The 27533-nt window shown below is 35.8% G+C and overlaps 1 pseudogene; it reads right to left on the bottom strand.

Moving 5' to 3' along the window:
• Nucleotides 1-5788: 5788 nt before the first annotated feature.
• On the bottom strand, nucleotides 5789-9110 carry LOC100928852 (annotated as a pseudogene).
• Nucleotides 9111-27533: the final 18423 nt, after the last annotated feature.

Consider the following 27533-nt stretch of genomic DNA (forward strand, 5'->3'; position numbering starts at 1 on the left):
GGATGAATACAGAGAGGCTTGGAGAGACTTACATGAACTGATGCTAAGTAAAATGAGCAGAACCAAGAGATCATTATATACGTCAACAACGATACTGTATGAAGATGTACTCTGATGGAAGTGGATTTCTTTGACAAAGAGACCTAATTCAGTTTCAATTGATCAATGATGAACAGAAACAGTTACACCCCCCAAAAAAAAACACTGGGAAATGAATGTAAACTGTTTGATTTGTTTCATTCATGTTATAAAAATTTACCTCTGACATCAATTCCTGTCAAAATGAAAAGTTTGTTCTGAATATATGATAAATATAATTAAAGAATATGTCAACAAATAGACTTTTGCCATAGGAGGATGAGGGTGAAGAGAAAGAAAATCAGAAAGATAGTGAGAATGCAAGGATTCATTAATAACTAAAAAATTTACCTGAAGCAATGGATTTTCTGAATAAAGGTTATTCATAATAAACAAGAATAAATAAAGTGTAGTAAAAAACTTGAGAAGAGCATGCCTGAAAAGAAGAAATAGAATGTAAAGGAGAATCAGTCTAATCACAAGTGATAAAATTCTTACAATTCTCTTGATAGGCCTAATTTTCAATACATATGAGGAACTGAATCAATTTTAAAAAGAAGAGCATTCTATTTAAACTGATAAAGGACTATGATTATGCCCAAAATATAAATTCATACATATTCCTTTCTAAAAGGGCTATGAGAAAATTCAAATGAGGATTTCTTTCAATCTGGCAAATGACCTAATATACAAAAATTTATAATGTTCATTAGCAGAAAATGGAAATTGAGGTGCTTCAATTGGAAATGAGAAAAATTGGTATTATTTTGGAATTTCATTTTCTAATACAGATGTTAAAAAACCTGGAAATTCCTCCATGAACTCAAGCAAAGTGAAATGTACTGTGTACAAACTAATAGCAATGCTCTGGGATGATGACTTTGCTAATTTCATCAGTGCAATTATCTACGACTATTCTGAAAGACTTATGATGAAAAATCCTATCCATATACAGAGAAGAAATTGATTGTGTCTGAATGCAACTTGAAGCATTCTCTCTCTCTCTCTCTCTCTCTCTCTCTCTCTCTCTCTCTCTTTCTGTCTCTGTCTCTCAACTTCATTTTTCTTTAGGGTTTTTTTTTTTTATTAGGATGGGAGATCTATGTTTTCTTTCACAACATGACTTTTATGGAAATGTTTTGCATAATTTCACATGTGTTTTCATAATGGAGGCTGAGGGTGGGTATAAGAGAGAGAATCTAGAACTCAAAAAATGTTAAAAACAAATGTAAAATATATTTTAAATGTAACTGGGGAAAATATTAAATAAGGAATACCATCCTATGATTTATAAAGTTTTTTAATGGGTTTTTATTAAAATGTTAAAATGTACTTAATGACTTACATGGCCTGGAAATATTGGTTCTTTCTCTAATCACCTAGATTTTTGTATTTAAAAATATTCTAAATTCATTATCAATAGTCATCTTATCAATGACAGTCTTTATCAGAAAAGGATCTTCATAGAATTATATTCCTTTCATTGGACTTTTATATTACTTTGGGAATTTTGAAGTCAAAAAATTATCAGTCATTCTATAAAACATGTTTGATCAGTTAGAAGTTGTTGATTTTTTTGAATTTCCCAAGTATTTAATATAAAGCAATTTAAAATACATAGTTGATTTCATTGTAAAATTTTAAATTCTCTTTATTTACCTGGGGCTAAGAATATTTTTCCACTAAGAATACATTCATAGTAATCCTTAAAACTGATAATATTTTGCATTTTAAGGCCCATTTTACAGCAGATCCCTCACAATTATGGAATATCAAAAATTTAAGGACATTGCAGTCCTGAATTTTTTCTTCTCTCCTGAAACAAATATCCTTTCTTCTAGACTTCTAGAGGAGGCTCTTCTCAGTCTCTCATTTCCTTCTCCAGTGCTCCTCCCAGACCTGACACTGCTGTAAAATGAATGTCTTTATCAATGAAGAAATTGCAGGGAATCGCATTTGCTTTTCCTGCACACATATTTGGGGATTGTGGTGTTGATTTGGATGGCAATGAAATTAATAGTATTTTCACCTTTCCCTTTAAGATTCTGAGATAAAAGATGTCAGATTTTTAAATATTTCTATTATCAATGCATATTGAACATTAAATAAGAATTTGGGTTGGATCTCATTAAGAAAAACCTACCTTCTCCTTGTTTATTTTAAATAATTTACAGCAGTTTTACATTTGTATCAACTATGGATAGAAATGGGAAAAGATTTTTTCCATTTTTTCCATTTTTCATTTCAAGGCACATCCAGAGGCAATTATTTATGTTCATTGAGAATGACCACCACAATGACAGGTGGCGACCCTTTCGAGTCTCACATCCCTGTCTGCTTTCCATTCCTTTCTTCAAAGTGCTTTCCTGCCCCTTTCCATCTCTTCACCAAGGCCACACTGTGCTGTGTGCTAAAATCCTAACTCAGACATTCTCTGTGTCTGCTTTCAACTCCTTCCAACAATCTCACATGAAGAGTACCTGGAAGTATTCTAGGGACCACTGAAGACATAACATTTTTGGTTCTAAAGCCATTTTTTGCTAAAGGTACTATTATTATTTTTATCAATTGGTTTATTATTACAAAGGGCATCAGTTCTCACCAGTATGACGATTTGGAAATAGAAACCTTCTCATTAATTTGGTTTCTATACTGCACTCTTATCTTTGGGTTCAAAATTGCTTGATATTCATTTTCATTCATACTAATGGTCACAACAATCTTTAATAAATAAAATGCATGCATCAAGGAACATTTTGTTTTGTGTGCTGGTGTTGTGGTGATTAGGGCTTTTTCTTTCTGGCTAGCTCAAATATTATCAGCAATCTCACTAAACCATTTGGAAAGGATGTGTGAAGATTGAGGGGTTTTGTTGTCGTTATTGCTTTTAATTTCTTTGTTTTTATACATCACCAATGCCCAGTAAAAAATTATATAGAAACAGATAAATGAACCCCTATGGAAAATCTGTTTTCTTATTTTTTTAATTAGTAAAAAAAAGGCCAATATTTGGACCCTTACAGTGTGTGTGTGTGTGTGTGTGTGTGTGTGTGTGTGTGTGTATAAAAAGAAATCCTTTTGAGATATGAGATTTTCAACTGGGAGACCCATTGCTCAGCAGATGATTTCTACTCTCACAGCCCACCTAGCTATATAGCATATCTTGTTACTCAGAACACTACAGGATTTGATCTTTTTTGCTTTAATTGCTTTCTTTGCTCTGAGGTCCCCTATTCTACAGGCACTGCTTGCTTTCTCATTTTCATCTCCATGGCAACTACCAAGCCAGACACTCTTGGTGTTCCTAGTTCTGAAAATGTCTATTCCCAATCCCCATTTATCTCCCCATCTCCCCACTTCTCAAAATTCTGGTCTTGCAAATTCTATAGTTTCATTCATTTCATGATTCTGAATTCCAAATTTCCTTCAAGCTGATACATTATAGAGTCATGAAAATCTAAAATTTGTTCTCAGATTTTGACTCAAAATCTGCACATTCAGAGGCAGAACTTATTCCCTAGCTAGGAAATGCAATATTTTCAGCTCTAGGACCTGTCCAATATATATATCTGAAAGGTCTCGAGAGCAGCCTGGATATTCAGCATTCTAAGGGGCTCCCTAGAAGAGATGTTTTGGACTCTAAGGCCATTCCCTCCTATAGTCTCTTAGGATTTGTCTTTTTATTTTATTATTGGATAATTACTTTATTCTATTTCTTATTAGGGTTCAGGACTTAATCCCTAGGTTCCTTTTTTGTCCAAAAATATACTATATGCATTGTCAGTGGTAATAATATAATTAGCATTCCTTATAAAAAAAGGAACTTCATGGAATTGTGTTTGTTTTCTGTTGCTGTAACCCTTTACTGTGGATTCTTAATTAGCTAAAAATTAGCAGTCACTTTTTTAAATCTTTGTGAATGTGAAGTAGATGTGCATTTTTATCTTCAAAAGGGAAAAATATAAAGTAAATTGAATTAAATTATTGATATCCAGAAATTCTAAATTATCCACCTTTTTCTATTCCTATAAAACTGGAAGATATTTTTCCCAGGAATATTATATTTAATATAATCTTAGAAATGACATTTTGCATTTAAGGACCCCTACCCCAGAAGATTATGTAGGTTATCAGAGCCCTCACAGATAGGGCATATGGAAAATTTAAAGATACTCCAACTCAGACCTTTGGGGTTCTTTCCGGAACCCCAATCAGATATCCCTTCCCCAATAGTCCCTCCCCAATCTCTTCTCCAAGGCTTTGCTTAGTCTTGACCCTGTCTGTTCTAAAACTCCATTTCTTCAAAAAAATTTCTTTATGAGCCTCTGAATGTCCCCCACTCTGTTTCTGTTCTAATCAGCCCCCAGTCTGACATCCCTTTCTGCAACTTCATCCAGCTCAGGATTCTAGATTGTATATTTAAATCCAGCTCAGATATTCTAGGTTCCTATCTAATAATCTCTGTTTAAGAACTCTGGTTTCACAATCCATTTTTTATTGTTGCATTTTGCTGAAAATGTCCATTTCCAGCTGCTGTAAATTTCCTCCTTTTTTCTAGGCCCTCACAATTCTGGCCTAGCAGACCCTATAGTCTCCCTCAGTTTATGAACCTTCATTACAAATTTTTTTTAAAGCACATACATTTGATGTGCCAGGAGTGACCCCACATCTCATAGTTTCTTTAATGTTTTCACTCAAAAGCTGGCCCTTCAGAGGCAGGAAATTCTAAACCCCAGAATCCTAGAAACAAAGATCCACAGCAAGGTCCCAGGATGCCTCAAATGTCAGTGTTATAAGGGGCTGAGATTTTGGATTGCAGAGCTGGAGCCTTCTGGAAAACCTAAGAATTTTTCTTTTCCTTTTTGTACTGGAGAATTATGACAATACACATGAATCTTATCACATACAAAGTTTTCTTTTGATAACACTAGCTTTTTATTTTTCACATTATATGCAACAATAGTTTTCCATACTTCTCCTTACAATACCTTGTGTTACAATTTTTCTCCCTTCCCCCTCCCCCTTCCCCTAGACAGCAAGTAATCCCATATAAGTTAAACATGTGCAATTCTTCTAAATGTATTTCCACATTCAACATGCTGCACAAGAAATATCCGATCAAATTGAAGAAAAAATGAGAAAGAAAAGAAGCCTAGTTAACAAGCAACAATAACAACAACAACAAAAGGTCAAAATATTATGCTGTGTTCCACATTCAGTGTCCATATTCCTCTCTGGGGATGCAGATGTCTTTTTCCATCACAAGTCTATTGGAATTGCTTTGAATCGCTTCACTGTAGAAAAGAGCCAAGTCCATCACAGTTAATCATCCTATAATCTTGCCGTTCCTGTGTAAAATGATCCCCTGATTCTGCTCCCTTTACTTAATATCAGTTCATGTAAGTATCCCCAGGCCTCTCTGAAATCATCCTGATCATTTCTGATAGAACAATAATATTCTATAACATCCATATACCATCGCTTATTCAGTCCCTCCCCAAATGATCAGTTTCCAGTTCCTTGCCACACCAAAAATTGTTTTCTTCTGGATATCTGTATCCCTTCTGAAAGCCCTCCTCATTCTCTCCTTCTATTCTCTTTTGAAAATTATTTTTAACCATGAAACCCTTATTAATATTGTAACTTAAACATTTTCAATTTGCTTTCAACCAAAAGTAATCAGATTACATGGCAGGATAATTTTAATGGACAAAATTTTCCATTATATACAGAACAATTAAGTTTTATCAAGTGCTTAAACAATCAAAATCCAAACCCATACAGAATCTTTTAACCATGTCTTTCTTCTTCAGCCCTAAATTAATCTGTAAAGGTAATTTTTAGCAATCTACATGTGCAGCAAGAAAGGAATACCCATAGTTACACAATCATTTTAAGAAGAACAAAAACACAAGAAAAAGATATGAATACAAATAGGATCACATTATTCTAGATTTTATAGCTAAGAAGGACTTTGGAGCTCACGTTATTCACATTGTTTACTAAAGATAAGGAAAGAGAGGCCCAAAAGGAGCAAGTTTTCCAGGACCACAGAGTGAATTACTGCAGAGCTAAGGATTAGAATCCTGGTCTTGACTCCTAGTCTGGGGCTTCTTTTACTCACATGGGAAAGATACCCTTAAAAACTACTTCCTCAAGAACACTACATAAACAAAAGGGGTTTCTAATGCTAGAAAGAGGCCACAAGATAAAGCCAAAAAGTCCTATACATTAAACTAACATCCTGAAAACCTCACTGGGAAAAATTAACTTTAGGAAGAACAGTAAGTGCTGAAATCCTGCCAACTTTATTGTGTAATAGTGCCCTTCTTGCAACCCCCTCCCCCTGCAAAAAGAGACAAAGGGAGAGAAAACACTTATATTTGGTTTTTCATATCTCTGACCCTACTAGTGGGTCCCTTTGGCAGCTGTTTCCTTGATCTTCCAAGTAAACTGGGATGAATCGCAGCACTGCAGGATCACTGTGGGGTATCAAGAGGGTTAATGACAGAAAATAGAGTGCATCGGGGGAAAAAACAAAACAAAAAATTTTCCCCACCATTCTGCTTTCCAGGAACAAATACAGTGCAGTGAAAGCAGAGACAGCAGGTATGTCATGGAGGAGTTGGTTGGTGGATAGGCTAAATAATAGAAAGAATCATTCTTGTTTATATATTAGGAAACAGATTACATGGCTCCAGATTATCACACAATTTAACATTTTCAATTAGACATCACACAATTTCTATCATCATTATGACCAACATAAAAGCTAAATTATATGACAGTTTTCTATCAATATTCAACAACGACAACACAGTTTAGAATTTGTAACTAGAAGACAGCTGCAGAACAGCATGCAGGACAGGGGTTTGTTTGGATGTGGCAAAAGGGTCGGGACGAGGAATGGACGGCTGGGCACACATCTCCACAGAATAGCATCACTCCCCCTCCCACTCTCCATCAGTCAGGCTCCTGCAGACCTCCAACTCTCTGTCCATATCTCTCTGCAAGAGGGGGAATGTCCAAGGGGAGAAAGAAGCAGCAGCTGCCCAGCACAGGACGTTCCCCTTCTATTCCAGGACGATGTAGTAGTTGTCATTGGTTTCAGCTTTTGTTTTGTTCAGAAGGAAACAGGCTTCCTCCTCGAAGTTGCGGATCATCTGGTTACTGATGAGCACATGGATTCCTTTCGGCCCCAACTTGTACATCTGAGTGATCTGAGAAGGAGAAATACCGAGAAGCTGAGCGATCTTCTCTGTCAGCTCAACAGTTGTCAGCTCGTCCAGATAGATGGCACGGTACACAAACAAAACGGCATTTGAATCTACAGTCTCGTACTTCTGCTGCTGTTGCTCATTCAGCTGCAGGGATTCGTGACAAAGGTAGATTGTCATCGTGGGCCTCACCAATCGATCTTTTATGGTATTAAAGAATCGGATTCCATCAGCAGGGCCACAGATTTGGATAAAATCATGCCTGGTTAACTTCAACAAATCTGCGCCAGAGAAATTGGAGAAAATCTCAGAGAAGGCAGAGAATCGGTTGCGCTGTAGCCACTGCTGAATTTCCTGGGGAGTCGTGGTGGGCAGGAGTTTATCTGTAGCTGGAAGAGATAGTATCGGCTGGTGGTTTGGTGAACCGTTCTCTTCTCCAGTGGAAAAACTGCTGTGGGAACTGTTAAAGCCAGGGGAATGGGAATTGTTGGCATATGGCATCTCCACCCAGGGAGCGCATTCTGTGAATAGAGTCGTCTCACGGGAAGGACGGTACTCTTCCTTTTCACGAGGGCTTTTCTTCTCCATTTTCTCACAGTCCATTTTTTGCTTCTCCTCTGCTTCATCAGGCTTGTACACCTTGAGCTGACAGCTGCCCGAATGCAAGTATTCAGTGTATTCCCCGTTCTCATTCTCCTTGAAAGTGTCAATCTGAAGTCGGAATGCCACGTCCTTTTCTCCCCCAGGTTGTTTCACGGGGAACTCGGTACTGTTGCAGTGCACCTGAATAAACACGGACGTGCTCTTGGCAGCGGGATCCCACTGGAACTCCACGGTATTCAGCTGGGTTGGATTTGCCCAAGGGTCAGTCAGACCCACGGACATCGCCAGGTCTATGTCCAGGATTCTGTCCCCTGGCCTGTTCCATTTCCAATTCTCAAGCTGCTGCTGCTGCTCAGAGTACTGCAGCCCCCTGTCGTGGAACAGCAACCGGAACATACTCTTCACGAGCCTGCCACTGGCTTCTGCGGCTTCCCCCGCTTTCCTATTGTCCAGCATTCGGATCTCATAAGACTGCCCTTGCTTGAGATAGGTGAGCGTTTCATCCTGGAGCTTGACTGCAGGAGAGGTAGCAGCACAAAGCACATAGTGGAAGGGCATGCTCTTATTGGCATCATCAGGTGGCAGCCCCGACTCTTCTTGTTTAAACATGGGCAATTCAAGGACATCACTCATGTTCAAGGCCCCCGCTCCCATCTCCTGGCCGATCCCGGACAGAGCGGCCTCAAAATCCTGCACCAGCCCGGACTCGATCTCCTCGTCTGCCTGCGACGGCTTCGGGACCCCGGCCATCCCGCCTCCTTGCAAAGGGCCCCCTGCAGATACCTGCTTTACTTGCGCTAGGCAGAGGCTGCCCGGGCTCCGATGGGCACGGCGGGATGCAGGTCCGCTGGAACTGGAACGGCGACTGCAGGTCCGCTTCAACTGAGGAACGGCGGGATGCAGGTCCGCAGCCCTGAGACGACTGGGCGCAGTCTGCTTCACGGGAGGAGGGAGGGAGGAGGGAGGGAGGAGGGAGGCGGAATGCAGGTCCGCAGTAAACGGGATGGGAGGGGCTGCGCTTTGCAGGTCTGCGGCACCGGAGATGGCGCGCCCAGTCCACCGCAGGAGAAAATTTCCACACGAACCTCACGATCGACCTTCTGCTCCAGACTGACCCTCTCCTACTCCCGGTCGTCCTGCTGGCTTCTGGCTCCCAAGAAACGGCGAGGTTCCAGGGGGCTCCTCCAGCGCAGACTCACTGATGCCGGAAGTCCCCGCCCATCTCGCCCACCGCAGACTGCAGTCATTCCCCAGCCCTGCCCCCCTCCCTTCGACTAGCTCGACTGCGGGTCTCTGAGCTCCCCACACACTTCACCCCACCCCTCCTCACAAGCATTTCTCTCCTTCTATTCTCCCTGGCTCTTCCAAACCCGAAAGTATTCCTTCTCCTATGACATCTAGTCAGAGAACCATCCACTTTAGCCTCTTAGTATTTCCCATTCTCTCAGAATTGGCTCAATTTAGTTGGGGGGTTGGTGGTGGGGGTGTTTTTAAAGATCCCTGATGCCCAACACGCATTTTATTTCAATGAAGAAATGATGTACCCGCCCCCCCCCCCCCAAAAAAAAAAGGCCCTTCTGACTCATCCAGGTCAGGATTCTAGGCTGCGTATTTCCCAAAAGCGCCGACATTCCAGGTCCCAAGTCACATCTTTGTTTGGGAATTCTGTTTTCACAATCTAGTCCTTATTGTTCCTTTCTGAGGTGTCACTTATTGCCAGGCTGGGGAATTTAATTTTCGAAGAAAATTCTAAAAAACCGATATGAGATTCTCATGTCTGAATGAACACCCTCCTAAGATCTGGTTGTTTGTTTCTTTTTGGTTCCCCCCCCCCCAGTTTATTTTCTTATTTATATGTAATAGTATTATATAACCCACCTGACTACATCTTAGCTACTCGGATCTTATTTACAAACAAAAATTGTCTCCCCTTATCAGTCCTTATTATATAAAACCATGTTGTAATGCCCCCAAATGCTAAATATTCATTATTAGAAATACTACTACTAGTAGGCACCTTTAACAAAGAAGCGATTGCAGAGGATGCCACAGGTTTTTTCTCTCCAGATACTTGGAGTTTGTAAGTTTTGGTGGTATCCAGTAAAGTCATAGTATCTTCAGTAACCACGAAGTCTCTGTGGCTAATAATAATAATTGATAAAAAGTTCGGCAATTGTCAATGCTGTAAAATTACCCATACATATAACTTGTAAATACAAAGCTATGAAAAAACAATAATTGATAATAATCAATCTCTACTCAAAACTTCTTCCAACATTCCCCGCATGAAAATTCCCTGCAAGTCTGGACTTTGGTGTTCTTTGGTATTCTAGGGACCATCAAGAACATGATATGTTTAGTTCTAAAGAGATATCATAAGGTCAGGGATTTAAAATATTTGATTAATTGGATCATTCTCACAATTTATATGACACATACCAATATGATGGTTTCAAAACAGGAGTTTTTCCCTAATAAATTCTCTAAAATGAACAACTGTTCTTTTGGTCAAAAATCTGATAGTAATTTTATTAATATTAATAGTAGAGTTTTTCCTAAAGAAAGAAATATATGAAACTGCTATCATTTAGGTGTGCAGGGGATAGAAGCTTGGATTTTTTTTACTAAAGCTTTTTATTTTCAAAACATGCATGGATAGTTTTTCAACAGTCACCCTTACCAAACTTTGTGCTCCAAATTTTCCCCTCCTTCCCCCAATCTTCACCCCCAGATGGCAAGTAATCCAATATATGTTAAACATGTTAAGCTATAATGTTAAATCCAATATATGTATACATTTTAATGCAATAATCTTGCTGCACAAAAAAGATCAGATCAAAAAGGAAAAATACTGATTCTTTTTGTACAGTAAAATAATGTTTTGGTCATGTATACTTATTATGTATCTAAGTTATATTTTAATATATTTAACATCTACTGGTCATCCTGCCATTTAGGGGAGGGGGTGGGGGGGTAAGAGGTGAAAAATTGGAACAAGAGGTTTGGCAATTGTTAATGCTGTAAAGTTACCCATGTATATATCCTGTAAATAAAAGGCTATTAAATTAAAAAAAAAAAACAAAAAAAAAAACAAAAAGGAAAAATAATGAGAAAAAACAAAACTCAAGCAAACAACATCAAAAAGAGTGAAAATGCTATGCTGTGATACACACTTAGTTCCCACAGTCCTCTCTCTGAGTGCAGATGGCTCTCTTCACAGGATCATTGGAACAGGCCTTAATCATCTCATGCCATCAGAATTGGCCATTATATAACCTTGCTATGGCCATGAACAATGATTTCCTGGTTCTGGTCACTTAGCATCAGTTCATGTAAGTCTCCCCAGGTGTCTCTAAAACATCCTGCTGATCATTTCTTATAGAACAATAAAATTCCATAACATACATATAACATAACTTATTCAGTCATTCCCCAACTGATGAGCATCCACTCAGCTTCCAGTTTCTCGCCACTACAAAAAGGGCTGCCACAAACATTTTTGTACATGTGGGTCCCTCTCCTTCCTTTAAGATTTTTTTTTGGGATATAATAAGCCCAGTAGAAAAACAGCTGCTGTGGCAGCAATGTGGTGCAGTGGACAGAGCACCAGCCCTGAAGTCAGGAGGACCTGAATTCAAATTTGAATTCAGGTACTTAGTACTTCCTTGCTATGTGACCCTGGACAAGTTACTTAACCCCAATTGCCTCAGCAGAAAAACACCCCAGAAACAAAAAAACATTGCTGAATCAAAGGGTATACACAATTTGATAACTTCTGAGCATAGTTCCAAATTGCTCTCCAGAATGGTTAGATCCACCAACAATGTATTAGTATCCCAGTTTTCCCACATCCCCTCCAACATTCATCATCTTTTCCTGTCATCTTAGCCAATCTGAGAGGTGTGTAGTGGTATCTCAGATTTGTTTTAATTTGCATTTTGATCAATAGTAATTTAGAGAACCTTTTCATATAACTAAAAATAGCTTCAATTTCTTTATCTGAAAATTTTCTGTTCCTATCCTTTGACCATTTATCAGTTGGAGAATGGGTTGACATCTTATAAATTTTTGCCAATTCTCTATATATTTTAAGAATGAGGGCTTTATCAGAACCTTTTTAAAAAATGTTTTCCCAAATTATTGCTTCCCTTCTAATCTTGTCTGCATTAGTTTTGTTTGTACAAAAACTTTTTAACTTAATGTAACCAAAATTATCTACTTGGTGTTCAATAATGAGTTCCAGTTCTTCTATTGTCACAAATTCCTTCCTTCTCCACAGATCTGAGAGATAAACTATCCCATGTTCTTCTAATTTGCTTGTAATATTATTTTTATGTCTAAATCATGAGCCCATTTTGACCTTATCTTGGTATACGGTGTTAGGTGTGGGTCAGCGCCTAGTTTCTGCCATACTAGTTTTTAATTTTCTCAGCAGTTTTTGTCAAATAGTGAGTTCTTATCCCAAAAGCTGGGGTCTCTGGGTTTATAAATCACTAAATTGTTATAGTCATTGAATATTTTGCACTGTGAACCTAATCTATTTCACAGATCAACTACTCTACTTCTTAGTCAGTACCAAATGGTTTTGATGACTGCTCCTTTATAATATACTTCTAGGTCTGGTACAGCTAGGTCACCTTTATTGACATTTTGTTTCATTAATTGCTTTGAAATTCTCAATCTTTTGTTCTTCCAGATGAACTTTGTTATTATTTTTTCTAGATGTGTAAAATAATTTCTTGGGACTTTGATTAGTATGGCACTAAATAAGTAGATTAATTTAGGTAATATTGTCATTTTTATTATATTTGCTCAGTATGCCCATGAGCTCTTGATATTTTTCCAACTGATTCCATCTGATTTATTTGTGTGGAAAGTGTTTTGTAGTTGTGTTCATATAGTTACCGACTTTCCTTTGGCAGATAGATTAACAAATAGTTTGTACTATTGACAATTATTTTAAATGGAATTTCTCTTTATATCTCTTACTGTTGGACTTTGTTGGTAATATGTAAAAATCTAATAATTTATGTGGATTTAGTTTATATCCTGCAACTTTGCTTAACTTGTGAATTGTTTCTGGTAGTTTTTTTAGTTGATTCTCTAGGGTTCTCTAAGAATACCATCATATAATCTGAAAAGAGTAATAATTTGATTTCCTGATTACCTATTCTAATTCCTTTAATATCTTTTTTGTCTCTTATTGACAAAGCTATCGTTTCTAATACAATATTGAATAGTAATGGTGATAGTGGGCAACCATGTTTCAACCCTGTTTTTATTGGGAATGGTTTTAGTTTATCCCCATTACATACGATGCTTGCTGATGGTTTTAAATAGATGCTACTGATCATTTTCAGGAAAACTCCATTTATTCCACTACTCTTTAGTGTTTTTAATAAGGAATGGGTGTTGGATTTTGTCAAATGATTTTTTTACATCTATTGAGATAATCATATAATTTTTGTTAGTTTGATTATTGATACAGTCAATTATGCTTATAGTTTCCCTAATATTAAACCAGTTCTGCACCTGGTATAAATCCTACTTGGTCATAGTGTATTATCATGGGGATGACTTTCTGTTATCTCTCTGCTAATATTTTGTTTAAGATTTTTGTATCGATATTCATTAGAGAAATAGGTCTATAATTTTCTTTGTTTTCACCCCACTTGGTTAAAATATCAGCACCATAAAAGGAATTTGGTAGGAGTCCTTCTTTCCCAATTATTTCAAATAGTTTTTATAGTATTGGAATTAATTGTTCTTTAAATATTTGGAAGAATTCACATGTAAATGCATCTGGCATTTTTTCTTAGGGAGTTGATTAATAGCTTCTTCTATTGTTTTTTCTAAAGTGGAATTATATAAATAATTTATTTTCTCTTCTGGTAACCTAGGCAATCTATATTTTTTGTAGATATTCCTTCATAGCACTTATATTATCAAATTTCTTGATGTATAGTTGGTCAAAACAACTGCTAATTATTGCTCTAATTTCCTCTTCATTAGTGGAAAGTTCTTCCTTCCTTTTCATTTTTGCGACTACCAATTTAATTTTCTTCTTTCCTCTGTAACCAAATTAACTAAAGGTTTATCTATTTTGTTGGGTTTTTAATAACACCAACTCTTAGTTTTATTTATTAATTCAATAGTTTTCCTACTCTCATTTTATTAATCTCCCCTTTTATTTTCAGAATTTCAAATTTTGTGTTTAATTGAGGGTTTTTAATTTGTTCTTTTTCAAGCTGTTTTAGTTGTAAGCCCAACTTATTGATCTTCTCTTTCTTTATTTTATGCAAGTAAGCATTTAGAGATATAAAATTTCCCCTTATAACTGCTTTGGCTGTATGCCACAAATTTTGGTATGTTGTCTCATTAATGTCATTCTCTTGGATGAAGTTATCAGTTATGTCTATAGTTTGTGGTTTCACCCAATTTATTCTTTAGAATTAGGTTATTTAGTTTCCAATAAATTTTTTGGTTTATTTTCCCCAGGCCTTTTATAACATGTGATTTTTATTGCATCATGATCTGAAAAAATGCATTTACTATTTCTGGCTTTCTGCATTTGATTTTGGGGTTTTAATGCTCTAATACATGGTCAGTTTTTGTGTACGTTCCACAAACTGCTTAGAAAAAACTATATTATTTTCTGTCTCCATTCAGTTTTCTCCAATGATCTTATCACACCTAACTTTTCTAGTGTTCTATTTACCTCTTTAACTTCTTTCTTATTTATTTTGTGGTTTGATTTATCTGTTTCTGAGAGAGCAAGATTGAGATCCCCCACTAGTACAGTTTTGCTGTCTCTTTCTTCTTGCAGCTCTCTTAACTTCTCCTGTAGGAATTTGGATGCTATACCACTTGGTGCATATATGTTTAGTATTGATATTGTTTCATTATTTATGGTATCCTCTAGTAAGATATAGTTTTCCTTCCTTATCTCTTTTAATTAGATCTATCTTTGCTTTTACATGATCTGAGATCAGGATTGCTACCCCTTCTTTTTTTTTTTTTTTTTTTTTTTTTTTTACTTCACCTGAAGCATAATATATTCCACTCCAGCCCTTTACTTCCACTCTGTATGTATGTATCACTTTGCTCTAACTGTGTTTCTTGTAAACAACATATTTTAGGATTCTTCCTTTTAATCCAGTCTGCTATCCACTCCCATTTTATGGGAAAGTTCAACCCATTCACATTCACAGTTAAAAGAACTAATTCTGTATTTCCTGACATCTTATTTATACATTTTCAGGTGCCTAGCCACTACAAAAAGGGCTGCCACAAACATTTTGGCACATACAGGTTACTTTCCCTCCTTTAGTATCTCTTTGGGATATAAACCCAGTAGTAATACTGCTGGATCAAAGAGTATGCACAGTTTGATAACTTTTGGGGCATAATTCCAGATTGCTTTCCAGAATGGTTGTAATAATGAAAACCTGACAGTATAAAAAAATCATACCCATATACTCTTTTCTTAAGAGATGTCTTCACTCCTTAAAAGTCCTTGTACAATATAAGCACAAGTCGCAATGCCCCAAAATACTGAATATTCATTATCATGAATGCTACCATTAAGAAATCTTCTTTCTCTAATATCATTTGTTCTCAGTATTATCTTCTCTTTCTCATTTTTTTTCTGCATGACTCCTCTAAAGCCCATCATTCCATATACTCAAATACCATTGCATCTGATCATTTCTTTTATCAACCCTGGAACAATTACTTCTCTCTCTCATTTAGTAAGTCCCAACACTGATGTACTTGTTTAAAGTATTCTGTAATCCATATTTCCTTGTAGCAAAGCTATTTTAAGTTCTATGTTTATTCACCAATAAAATCTTTTGGCTTGTATTCTATTCAAAATCAAGCCCTCCAGAAGGAAGAACTGACCCTGAGCAAATTCATTCTAGAGTCATCCTCCACCAACATATATTTTTGAAATATAAGTGAAAGTTCATATATTCAGTGTTATAAGGATCCTTGTAAATCCTGACTTTTTTCGTTTCTAAAGCCATAACCTCCAATGATCTGTAAGGTTTGATTTTTTTATACTGTCAGGTTTTCATTATTACACTGCACAATGACATTACTAATATCCTGAATTTGAAATGTGTCTTGTCCATTATCAGTTCTCATTATGTCTCACTGGTGGGTTTTTTTTAATAAACCCTACATCAATGGGAATGAAGTTTAATACTTTTCACAGTCTTTATCAGTGATAGACATCATGGAATTAAGTTTGTATTGATGTTCAATTTTCCATTCTAAGTTTCCTTCCAGACCACATGGTTTAGTTTTTCAGGACTGTCCCATGTTTGGAAAATGGAAGTTTTGAGAACATGTCATGTCTTTCCTGTTATGTTCTAAGAGCTCTCCTCACTCTGATCTAGCTTCTTCAAAGGGCTCCTACTTCTTTCCTTCCCTTCTCTATGGCCATTCTTGCGCCTATCATTACATGTATGAAATCCCCACGGGTGTAACAAATTGCATTCTCACTTTCTGAACATCTCTGTCTTTTGAAAAAAAAATGAGGTTTAAGCGACTTGCCCAGGGTGACACAGAAAGTGAGTCTCTGAAGCCACATTTGAACTCAGGTCCAGCTGACTCCAGGAATGATGCGCCTTAACTACCTTAACTAGTTGCTCCACATCTCCAATTTTCTCTCTTCCAGATCTCTCACTAATGACATCCTAAATTTAATAAGCTAAAAACCCCAGATTCTACATTACAAATGTCCATCTGTCTCAGAAGTCCTAAGTTCTAAGTTCCCTCCCTGATCGCATACTCTAGTTTCACTTATCTGTCTCCATTGGGACATTTGGAGGCAGGATTGAACTTCTAGCTGAGACATTCTGTCTCTAGGTTACCAACAACTTCCAACATTCCCAGATGAAGGGTACCTGGAAGCCTCAACCTTTAGTGTTCTAGGGACCATTCAAGACATGACATGTTTAGTTCTAAAGTCATGTCATGCTCATTTGGGTCCAGTAAAATTTTTACATTTTATTTATTCAATTAGGATGACAATGTATATGTGTTTAATTAATATGAGGATTTTGAAAGGCAAGATTTTTCCCTTATAAGCTCCTTCAATTTCATGCAATTTTTTTCCTTTCAAAAATTGCCTGATAGTCATTCTTATTATTTGGGAGAAAAAACCTGTACTGGAGAGAAATACATAAACCTGCATTTGTTTAGCTGTATTAGCAGAGGGCTTTGGAAGGGAAGGGAGTAGTTAGTGAGTAGAAAAAAAAATTGATAGTAATTTCACTAAATTCTTTGAAAATCCTTCCTAAAAAAAGCCTTTTTGTTTGATTTGGTTTTAATTCCTACTCTTCTTTTATCACTGATGCACAAAATAATTTTTTAAATATTAGAACAAATGATCTCCTATGATAAATCTGTCTTTTAATTTTTAGAATCAATAGAAAATGGCCAATATTTGGGTGTATCCAGTATATTTATGAAAAGAAATCCTCATCAGGTATGAGATTTTCCACTTAGAGGCTCCTTCCTGAACAGAAGATTACTAATCTCTGACTACCCCCACATATAGCATAGGCAATTTTCCATAACCCTGCAAGATTTGCCTTTTGCTCTCCCTAAGGTTTTTCTTTGCTCTGAGGTCCCCTCTTCTTTGGACACTGCTAGTTCTCTCATTTTTGTTTCCATGGCAACTCCCAGCCTGACCCTGTGTGTTTGCAAATCCTCCTTTTGCTGAAAATGTCCCTACCCAGATGCCTTACATTTCCCCTTATCTTTTTTAGGCCCTCACAAGTCAGGCCTAGCAGATTCTACAGTTTTAGCAGCTGATAAACCTGAATTCCAATTTTTAAGTGCATACCTACCATATGCCATGAGGCATCCCCTATCTCATACTTTTTCTAAATTTTCACTTAAAATCTGACTCTTCAGAGGCAGTCCTTATGATCCAACTAGCAAATTCTGGGTTCTAACCTACTAGAAGTAAACTCCTAAAAGGGCCTCAGTTGTGAGTATTCCAAAGGGCTAAGAATTTGGAGGCTGGAGCCTCTTAGGATCCATAAGGTATTTTCTTTTCCATTTTGTATTGCATAATTATTACAATAGACATGAATCTTATCACACAAAATTTAAACCTAACTTATTTCTCACATAATCCTCAGCATTTTACAAAATATTTTGCTGTAAGTAGACATCTTTTTGCTCACTGAGAAAATATTTAAAATAACCTTGTGATATTAGGACACGTAGCACTTGAAGAGCAATTCCAGGACAGATCATTTTAAATGATCAAAGTCCTTATATCTATGGCATATGGAAAATTAGAGGACCATCCAATCTTGAGCTTTGGTGTCCTTTGCTGGATCGGACATCCTTTCTTCTAAAAGATCTCAATTTTTCATGCCTTCTGTATAGTTCTTCTCTGACTGACATTTTCTTTTCTACAATTTCATTTCTGTAGTCAATTTCCATTATCAGCCACAGAATATCTGTCTGTTCTAGTATACCCAAAATGACCTTCCTGTTTCTTTCTTCTTAAAAAAAAAAACAAAAAGAAAAACAAAAAAACCCTATGTTTTTGTTGTTTTGTTTTTCTGGTTATACATGTCCATTAATTTTTAATACACATTTCTTTTTTGTTGATTTTATGTTTTTATTTGAAAAAGCAAAGTGAGAAAAGAAAAAGAAAAAGCAGAAAAGTTATACAAAACAAAATAAAGCAAAACAAAAGAGAACATTGTCATGTACTGTGCTCAGGGACATCAGTGGAGATTCAAAATACAGAGCAACAAATAACCAGATCTAGTATATACTATATATTAGTAGAAGAAATTATATTCATGAATGTCCATTTTTTTTCTCTACTTCCTTGTAAATTGTTCTTTGGTTCTCTGCTGTGTGCCTTTATTATGTACTTTATTCTTTTTCCCTTTTTCATCCTTCCCCACCCCCAAGCAAGCTACAGTTAAGAAAACGTACATTTATATATACATATGCATGTGTATATACAAACACAGAGAAACACACACATACCTCACATACACACATCTTTCCTATTCTTGTTGACTTTTTAATTAAATTCAGCTCCATAACTTACCTTGCTATTATTTAACCTCCCTCCACCCAAGGATCCCTCCCTTGTCTTCTTCACTCACCCTTTGCTTCCCCATCCACCTATGCCTCCCTCCTTATTTCTTTACAGATTTTGGAGGGTGCTATATCTTTCTTGGTATATATGTAGTGTTACCTATTGAATCCATTCCTAATGTGGGTATGAGCCCTTCTCTCCCTCTAATGCCTTTGTGTTTATTCTTCCTCTGTGCCCCATTTGTATGACAAGATTAGTATTTTTACCTTTCCTCTGCCAATCTTTCTTTTCAGTTACCATAATGTTGATGTGAATCTTACATGTAGTATATATTTTATATGCAAAAACCCCATAAATAATCTGTACATGTTTAAACAGTTTGTTCATGTTGAGTTCCTAAAACTGACCTTTGATATTGGTTTTTTATATGTTAAATTTTCTATTAAGTTGAGGTTTGATTGATAGAAAAACCTGAAAATCTGCAAGTTTGCTGAAGGTCCATTTTTTCTCATTCAAAATTATAAATACTTTTGCTGGATAAGATATTTTTGGTCTTAGGTCTAGTTCTTTTGATATATAATAGATCTGATTCCAGGACCTGCAAGTTTAGATTGTGGTTGCTGCTAAGTCTTGTTTCTTGCAAATTTGTTTCTTTGATCTGGGTTTTGAAATTTGGCAATAATGGTCCTGTGTATTTTACAAAAAGAACCTTTTAGAGGTGGTGATCAGTGAATTTCTTCTATTTCTACTTTCCCCTCATGTTTTATCATTCAAGTAAATTTTTCTTGGATTATTTCCTGCATTATTGTATCAAGGTTCTCTTTTTGCTCACAACATTCTGGTAGTCCAATTATCCTTATATTTTCTCTTCTTGATCTGTTCTCCAAATTTCTCATTTTTCTTATAAGATATTGTACTTTCTGTTCTATTTTCTCATTCCTTAGAGTGTGTTTTGTTATTTCTTGGTCTCTCATAGTTTCACTGGCTCCAACTTTCCCAATTCTAATTTTGAAATAATTATTTTCATTTTCAAGACTCTATACCTCCTTTTCTAGTTGGTTAACTTTTTCATGATCTTTTTTTTCTTGGATGGTTTTTATTTTTAAAAAAATGTTCCTCAGTGTCTCCCATTTGATTTTTAAATTGTTTTTTGAATTTTTCTATAAAATATCTCCAGGCAGGGAACTATTTTTGGGGTGGAAGTTTTTTTTTTATTAAAAATGTCCTCCTGTGAAAGTGAATCTTTGTCTTACCTGCTGCCATGTTTCAATGGTGGGGTTCTTTCTTCTTTGTCCGTAATTTTTTTAAAATAAGAGGTATTAGTGTAAGCACCTCTAATCATAGGGTGCCTCAAGCTTCCCCTCAGCTCTCCCCTCTGACTTGGAACCCCAGTCCAAAAGCTCCACTCTCTAGCAAGTGCCTGTCACCAGCAGTCTCCCTGCCTCCTACTTCTGCACTGATAGAATTCTGGTTCCTTTTTGCACAAAGTCTCATCTCATCAGTACAGCCAGGCCTGGGGTTTCCAATCAGCCGAGGTTCACTTCATCTTCCCTGACTCCACAAATAGTTCAAGAGCTGAAAGTCTCTGTGGCTCTTGCTGATGTTCCAGCCATACTCAGTTAGCCCAGAGCTCTCCACTTAGTGTTTCTGTGTAACTAACCTGGAGGTGTTTGCACTTCAGACAGGGAGATGTTTGCACTTCCCCAGCCTCGGGAAAGTCTTCAGACCTTCTTGGGTTGCATCTGGGGAACCCCTATTCTGCTCCAAGTCTTCTTGATTTTTCACCAATCTATGTTTGCCTGGAGGCGCAAATTTGTTGTATTTCTAGGGAAATCAGGAGAGCTTGAAATTTACTAACCTATCCCGCCTTCTTCCCAGAATCTTCCCTTAATATACATTATGAATCATGTTGGGAAAGAAAAAAAAAAGCGAACATAGCATGTGTTGATTTACATTCAGCCTCCAGAGTTCTTTCTGAATGCAGATGGTGTTTTCTATCCAAACTTTATTGGGATTGCCTTGGATCACTGAGCCACCGAGATGAAGCAAGTCTTTGATAGTTGATCATCATATAATCTTGCTGTCACAGTATACATTGTATTCCTGGTTCTGCTTGTTTCTCTCAGCATCAGCTTGTGTAAATCTCTCCAGGTTTTCTAAAATCAGCTTGTTCCATTACTTTCATATACCACATTTATTTAGCCTTTCCCCAATTGGTGGACATCTACTCATTTTCTAATTCATTCCCACCATAAAAAGAGCTACTACAAATACTTTGCACAAATCCATTGGTAGCATTGCTGGGTCAAAGGGTATGCACACTTTTATAGCCCTTTCGCATTGTTCCAAATTGCTGTCCAGAATGGTTGGATCACTTCAAAGCATTCTCCTCCAGCATTTATCATCTTTTCCTCTCATGGTAGCCAATGTGAAATGTGTGGTATTTCAGAGTTTTTTAATTTGCACTTCTCTAATCAATAATGATTGAAAGCATTTTTTCTTATGAATAAAAATGGCCTTAATGCCATCATCTGAAAATTGTCTCCTTTGACCATTTATCAATTGGGGAATGACTTGTATTCTTATAAATTTGGCACTGTTCCCTATCCTATGTATTTTAGAAATGAGGTCTTTATCAGAAACACTGATTGTAAAAAATTTTCCCCAGCATTGTACTTCTCTTTTAATCTTGTTTGTGCAAAAACTGTTCAATCAAATTTGTCCATTTTTTATTTCATAATGGTCTCTACCACTGTCCTTTGTAATTTTTTTATTAATTCCCTTGATATTCTTGCACTTTTGTTCTTCCAGATGAATTTTATTATTAATTTTTTCTAGCTAGATAAAATAATTTTTGACAGTTTGATTTGTATGGCACTGAACAAGTAGATCCGCTTAGGTAGACTTGTCATTTTTATTATATTAGCTCAGTTTACCCATGAGCAATCAATATTTTTCCAGTTGTTTAAATCTGACTTTATTTGTGTGAGATGTGTTTTGTAATTGTGTTCATATAGTTCTTGGGTTTGTCTTGGTAGGTAGATACCCAAATAACTTTTTTCTACAGTTACTTTAAATGAAATTTCTCTTTCTATATCTTGTTGCTAGACTTTGTCAGTAATCTATACCAATGCTGATGATTTGCCTGACTTTATTTTATATCATGAAACTTTGTAAAGTTGTTGATTGTTTCAAGTAGATTTTGGATGGTTCTCTAGGATAAGTATATCATCACATTATCTGTAAAGAGTGATTGCATTATATCTTCATTGCTTATTATAATTCCTTTAATTTCTTTTTCTTTTCTTACTGCTAAAGCCAACATTTTATATTGAATAATAGTGGTGATAATGGACATACTTGTTTCACCCTTGATATTCCTGGGAATGCCTCCAGCTTCTCTCCATCATGAATAACGCTTGCTTAGGGTCTTAAATAGATGCTTTAGATAGATTTTAAAGAAAACTCCCAAACTCCTTCTATTCCTATTCTGTAAAGCTTTTGAAAATAGGAATAGGTGTTGAATTTTGTCAAAAACTTTTTCTGCATCCATAATTTCTGTTAGTTTTTTTTATTGATATGGCCAACTCTGCCAATAGTTTTCCTGATATTGAAGCAGCTCTGCAATCCTGGTATAAATCTTACTTGATCATAGTGAATCTTCATGATAAGTTGCTGTAATCTCTTTGCTAATATTTTATTTAAAATTATTGTTTCAATATTCACTAGGGAGATTTGTCTGTAATTTTCTTTCTCTCTTATGGTTCTTCTTGGATTAGGTATTGGTACAATATTTGTGTCGTAGAAGGAATTTGGTAGGACTCCTTCTTTGTCTATTTTCCCTAAATAGTTTACATAGTGTTGAAATTAATTGTTCTTAAAATATTTGTTAGAATTCACTTATAAATCCTGGGGATTTTTTCTTAGGGAGCTCTTTGATGGCCTGTTCAATTTCTTTTTCTAATATGAGATTATTTAGGTAATTTATTTCCTCTTCTTTTAATCTGGGCAATTTATATTTTTCTAAATATTCATCCATTTCAATCAAATTGTGAGATTTGCTGGCACAGAGTGGGGCAAAATAGGTCCTAAGTATCGGTTTAATTTCTTTTTCATTGGTGGTAAGTTCAACTTTTGCATTTTTGATGCTGATAATTTTGTTGTTTTCTTTCCTTTTTTCTAATCAAATTAAATAAAGGTTTATCTGTTCTGATGGTTTTTTCATAAAGCAAATCTCAGTTTTATAAGTTAGTTTAATATTTTTCTTAGTTTCAATTTTATTAATTTCTCCTTTGAGTTTCATAATTTCTAATGTGGTATGTCATTGGAGGGTTTTTAATTTGTTCTTTTTCTAACTTTTTTAGTTACATTGATTCATTGATCTTATCTTTCTCCGTTTTATTCTCTATTTTCTACAGATATAAATTTTCCCTAAAAATCCCATAGATTTTGGTATGTTGTCTTATTATTGTCATTTTCATGGGTGAAATTATTGATAGTTTCTAGATTTGTTGTTAGACCCATTCATTATTTACAATTAGATTATTTAATTTCCATTTGGTTTTTAGTCTATCTCCCCCTTGTACTTCATTGAATACAATTTTTTATTGCATCACCATCTGAAAAGGAATCATTTTCTATTTCTGGTTTTCTGTGATAGATTGTAAGGTTTTTATGCCCTCATACATGGTCAGTTTTGGGTAAGTGCCTTGTACTCCTAAGAAAATGTTGTATTCTTTCTGTCCAATTTTCTCCAGATATCTATCATACCTAAGTTTTCTAGGATCCTCTTAACCTCCCTAGTTACTTTCTTGTTTGTTTTGTAGTTAGATTTATATAATTCTGAGAGAGGTAGCTAGAGGTGCCCCACTAATACAGTTTTGCTGTCTCTTTCTTCTTATAACTGGCTTAACTTCTTCTGTAAGACTTTGAATGCAATCAGTGACTATACTAATCTAGTATCTGATAAACTCCCAAACTCCAGCTTCTGGGATAAGAACTCACTATTTCACAAATTGCTAAGAAAACTGGAAAATTCTATGTCAGAAGCCTCGACCTACACTTCACACCCCATACCAAAATAAGGTCAAAATGGTTGCATGATTTGGGCAGAAAGGTATACACCAAAAGCAAATTGGATGACCAAAGGATAATGTGCCTTTTAGATCTTTAGAGAAGAGAGGAATTTATGACCAAAGAAGTAGAGAACATTATGAAATGCAAAATGGACAACTTTGATTACATTAAATTAAAAAAAGAGCTTTTGCACAAACAAAACCAACACAAATAAGCTTAAAAGGGAAGCACAAAATGGGGAAAATTTTTACAACAATGTTTTTGATGAAGGTCTCATTTCTAAAATAAATAAAGAACTATGTCAAATTTACAATAATCCAAGACATTCCCTAACTGATAAATGAACTGACAGTTTTCAGATGATGAAATTAAAGCCATCTCTGGTCATATGAAAAAAATGCTCTAAATCACTATTGATTAGAGAAATGCAAATTAAAATAGCTCTGAGGTACCACCTCACACCTCTCAGATTGGCTCTCAGATGACAGGGAAAGATAATGATAAATATTGGAGGGGATATGGGAAAACTGAGACACTAACGCATTGTTGGTAGAGTTGTGAAGTGATTCAATCAATTTGGAGAGCAATATGGAATTATACCCAAAGGCCTATAAAACTGTGCACATACTTTGACCCATCAATACCACTAGTGGGTCTGTATCATCAAGGAGGGAAAAAGACCCACATGTGCAAAAATGTTTGTAGCAGCAATTTTTGAGGTAGAAAAGAATTGGAAAATGAATAGATAACCATCACTTGGGGAAAGGCTGAATAAACTGCAGCATATGAAGGTAATGGAACATTATTATTCTATAAAAATGGTGAATAAGCTGATTTCATAAAGGCCTGGGAATATGTACATAAACTGATGCTGAGAGAAACAAGCAGAACCAGGAATACATTGTACACAGTAACTGTGATGAACAACTATGAAAAACTTGGTTCTTCTCAGTGGTTCAGTGATCCAAGGCAATCCCAATAAACATTAGATAGGAGATTCCATTTGCATCTAGAAAAGGAATTATGGAGATTGATTGGAAATCGTAAATCAGCACATGCTATGCTCACTTCTTTTTTCTGTTGTTTTTTTTCCTTCCCACAGTTTTTCCCCTTTGTTCTGATTTTCCTCACCCAACATGATTCATAAAGAAATGTGTATTTAAAAAGTTACTATGAATGTATAACTGGAAAAAATAAAACAATAATGAAAAAAGAATTTGGATGCTGTACCATTTAGTGTATAAACTTTTAGTATCAATACTACCCATGCTCTATGATACCCTACAACTTTAACAAGTTGTAGTTTTCTTATATCTTTTAATTGGATTTATGTTTACTTTTGCTTTATCTTTTTTATTAAAGCTTTTTATTTTGAAAACATATGCATAGATAATTTTTAACCTTCAGCCTTGCAAAACCCTGTGTGTCAAACTTTTTTCCCTCCCTTCCTCCCACTCTCACCCTAGACCCTGGTAGTCCAATATATGTTAAACATGTGCACTTCTATACATATTTCCTAAGTATCATGATGCACAAGAAAAATCAGATCAAAAAAGGAAAAAAATAAGAAAACAAAATGCAAGCAAAGAACAACAAAAAAGTGAAAATACTATGTTGTGATCCACACTTAATCCCCACTGTCCTTTCTCTGGTTGCAGAGGGCTTTTTTCATCACAAGACCAGTAGAACTGGCCTGAAACACCTTGTTGTTGAAAAGAGCCACTTCCTTCAGAATTGCTCATAATTGTCAGTCATCTTGATGCAAATTAACCTGAATTTATCTTAATTCTTAATTCAAGCTTCTAAAGAAAATGACAGCTAAGACTATTTGGTTATTACTTATGAAAATTCCGAGATTGTTACCTAACTTATTCAGAGTTATTGTCTTCTTGCTAAAATTAAAATCGGTGAGTATTGTGTGTGGAACAAGAGGGATGAGATTGAAAGCCTTATCAGTTCACCTTAAAGTATGAGAGTGTGCAGCACACTTTTTCCCCCTTCAAAGAATGGTGTGTGTGTGGAGGGGAGATATCAAACAGCACATCCCATAGAAGCTAATAACAGGGGTGGGCAACAGCAAGTTCAGCCCCTTCTCTGGGGTCTCTTTCACTCCCGTGAATTTGTAAACTTGCCAATTTTCCTTAAGCCATCTGTATAGGCAAGTCATCAGTCCTGAGAAATGAACTTGTTTGGGGTGTATAGTTCCCAGACAAGGAATATGTTTACTAAGAATCTATAAGCTTGTTTATTATATAGAAATGGTTTCTAATGATTGATCCTTGTACCAGGATGAGTTTCAACTCAAGAAGAAGAAAAGAAAAACATGTTAAAGATCTTAAGCAAAATCTTCTATGTGTATAAGCCCTGATAAACTTTTATTTCTGATTGCAACTTCATGAGACTAAAAATAATGTATTTAGTTCTAAGTTATTTTAGTAGATTTTGCTATTAGAGATAAAATCTTTTGAGACTGTAACTGATTCATTTGAATTTTGAATTTGGGTATGATTATCTGATGGTCATATATGTACTCTCAGGCCGAATCTTGAAAGACCTGTTTCTATGCTATTATACTCAGTCCCTGGTTTTTCTTCTTATAGTAAATTTCTATAATCATGAGCAAGTGGTCAGTAGACACCATGAGCATAATACAAGTATGCAAAATCTTGCTGTTTTCCATCTGAAAATATGTAGTCATTATGTCCTAAATAATTAGGTAAAAGAACATTTGGCCTAGTCATCTGCCTGTTACTAGATGTATACCTTTATGAAGATAGGTCCCTAAACTGATGGGACCTAACTGTTATTTTATTGATTTTTTAAACAAAAGTTGAAACATCTTTAGTATGGTATAGAGAAGAGGATTTTGGTGGATTCACGTTTTCTTAGAAGGATGTCACTTATAGAATATTGTTACATCAATAGGAAAGTCAACTTCATTTAAGTTTACTAACGTGGGAATACCATGTTAGTCTTGTGTGTGTCCTGAGGTGCAAACATGCTTTGTTTTGAGTAAGTTATTTGATATGAAAAGTTGCTGGTCAATGTATACTGGCCTCTCCCAGGCTCTCCTACAACAGGCCCTGGCAAAAAAGGTTTATATTCTTCCCCTGCTTTGAGTGGTTTTTAAACATTCTCCAGCCAGTTTCTAATCCCAGAGCCAAGCCTCAGAAGAGGGATACATGTCTAGGTTAAAAATATATATATTGAGAAAGAGGCTTTACACATGTGTTTTGTAAAAGTTTGGGTTAATCTCTCTCTCTCTCTCAACATCCTGCTTTGGACACTAAATGAGATCTGTTAAGGAAAGATTTTGTGAATCTCAGTTATTCTAATGAGATTCCCCCTTTCTGAAAATTGCTTTTGGGTATTTACAGAATCTTCAGGAAAGATAAACATACCTCCCAAGAATGAGAGTTCTACTCCTAGTGCTTCCTCTCTAGTTCTAGTGTGTTGTTCTCTAGACTCTGATCAAT

The sequence above is a fragment of the Sarcophilus harrisii genome, chromosome X, assembly GCF_902635505.1.
Source record: "Sarcophilus harrisii chromosome X, mSarHar1.11, whole genome shotgun sequence".
In the NCBI taxonomy this organism is placed as follows: Eukaryota; Metazoa; Chordata; class Mammalia; order Dasyuromorphia; family Dasyuridae; genus Sarcophilus; species Sarcophilus harrisii.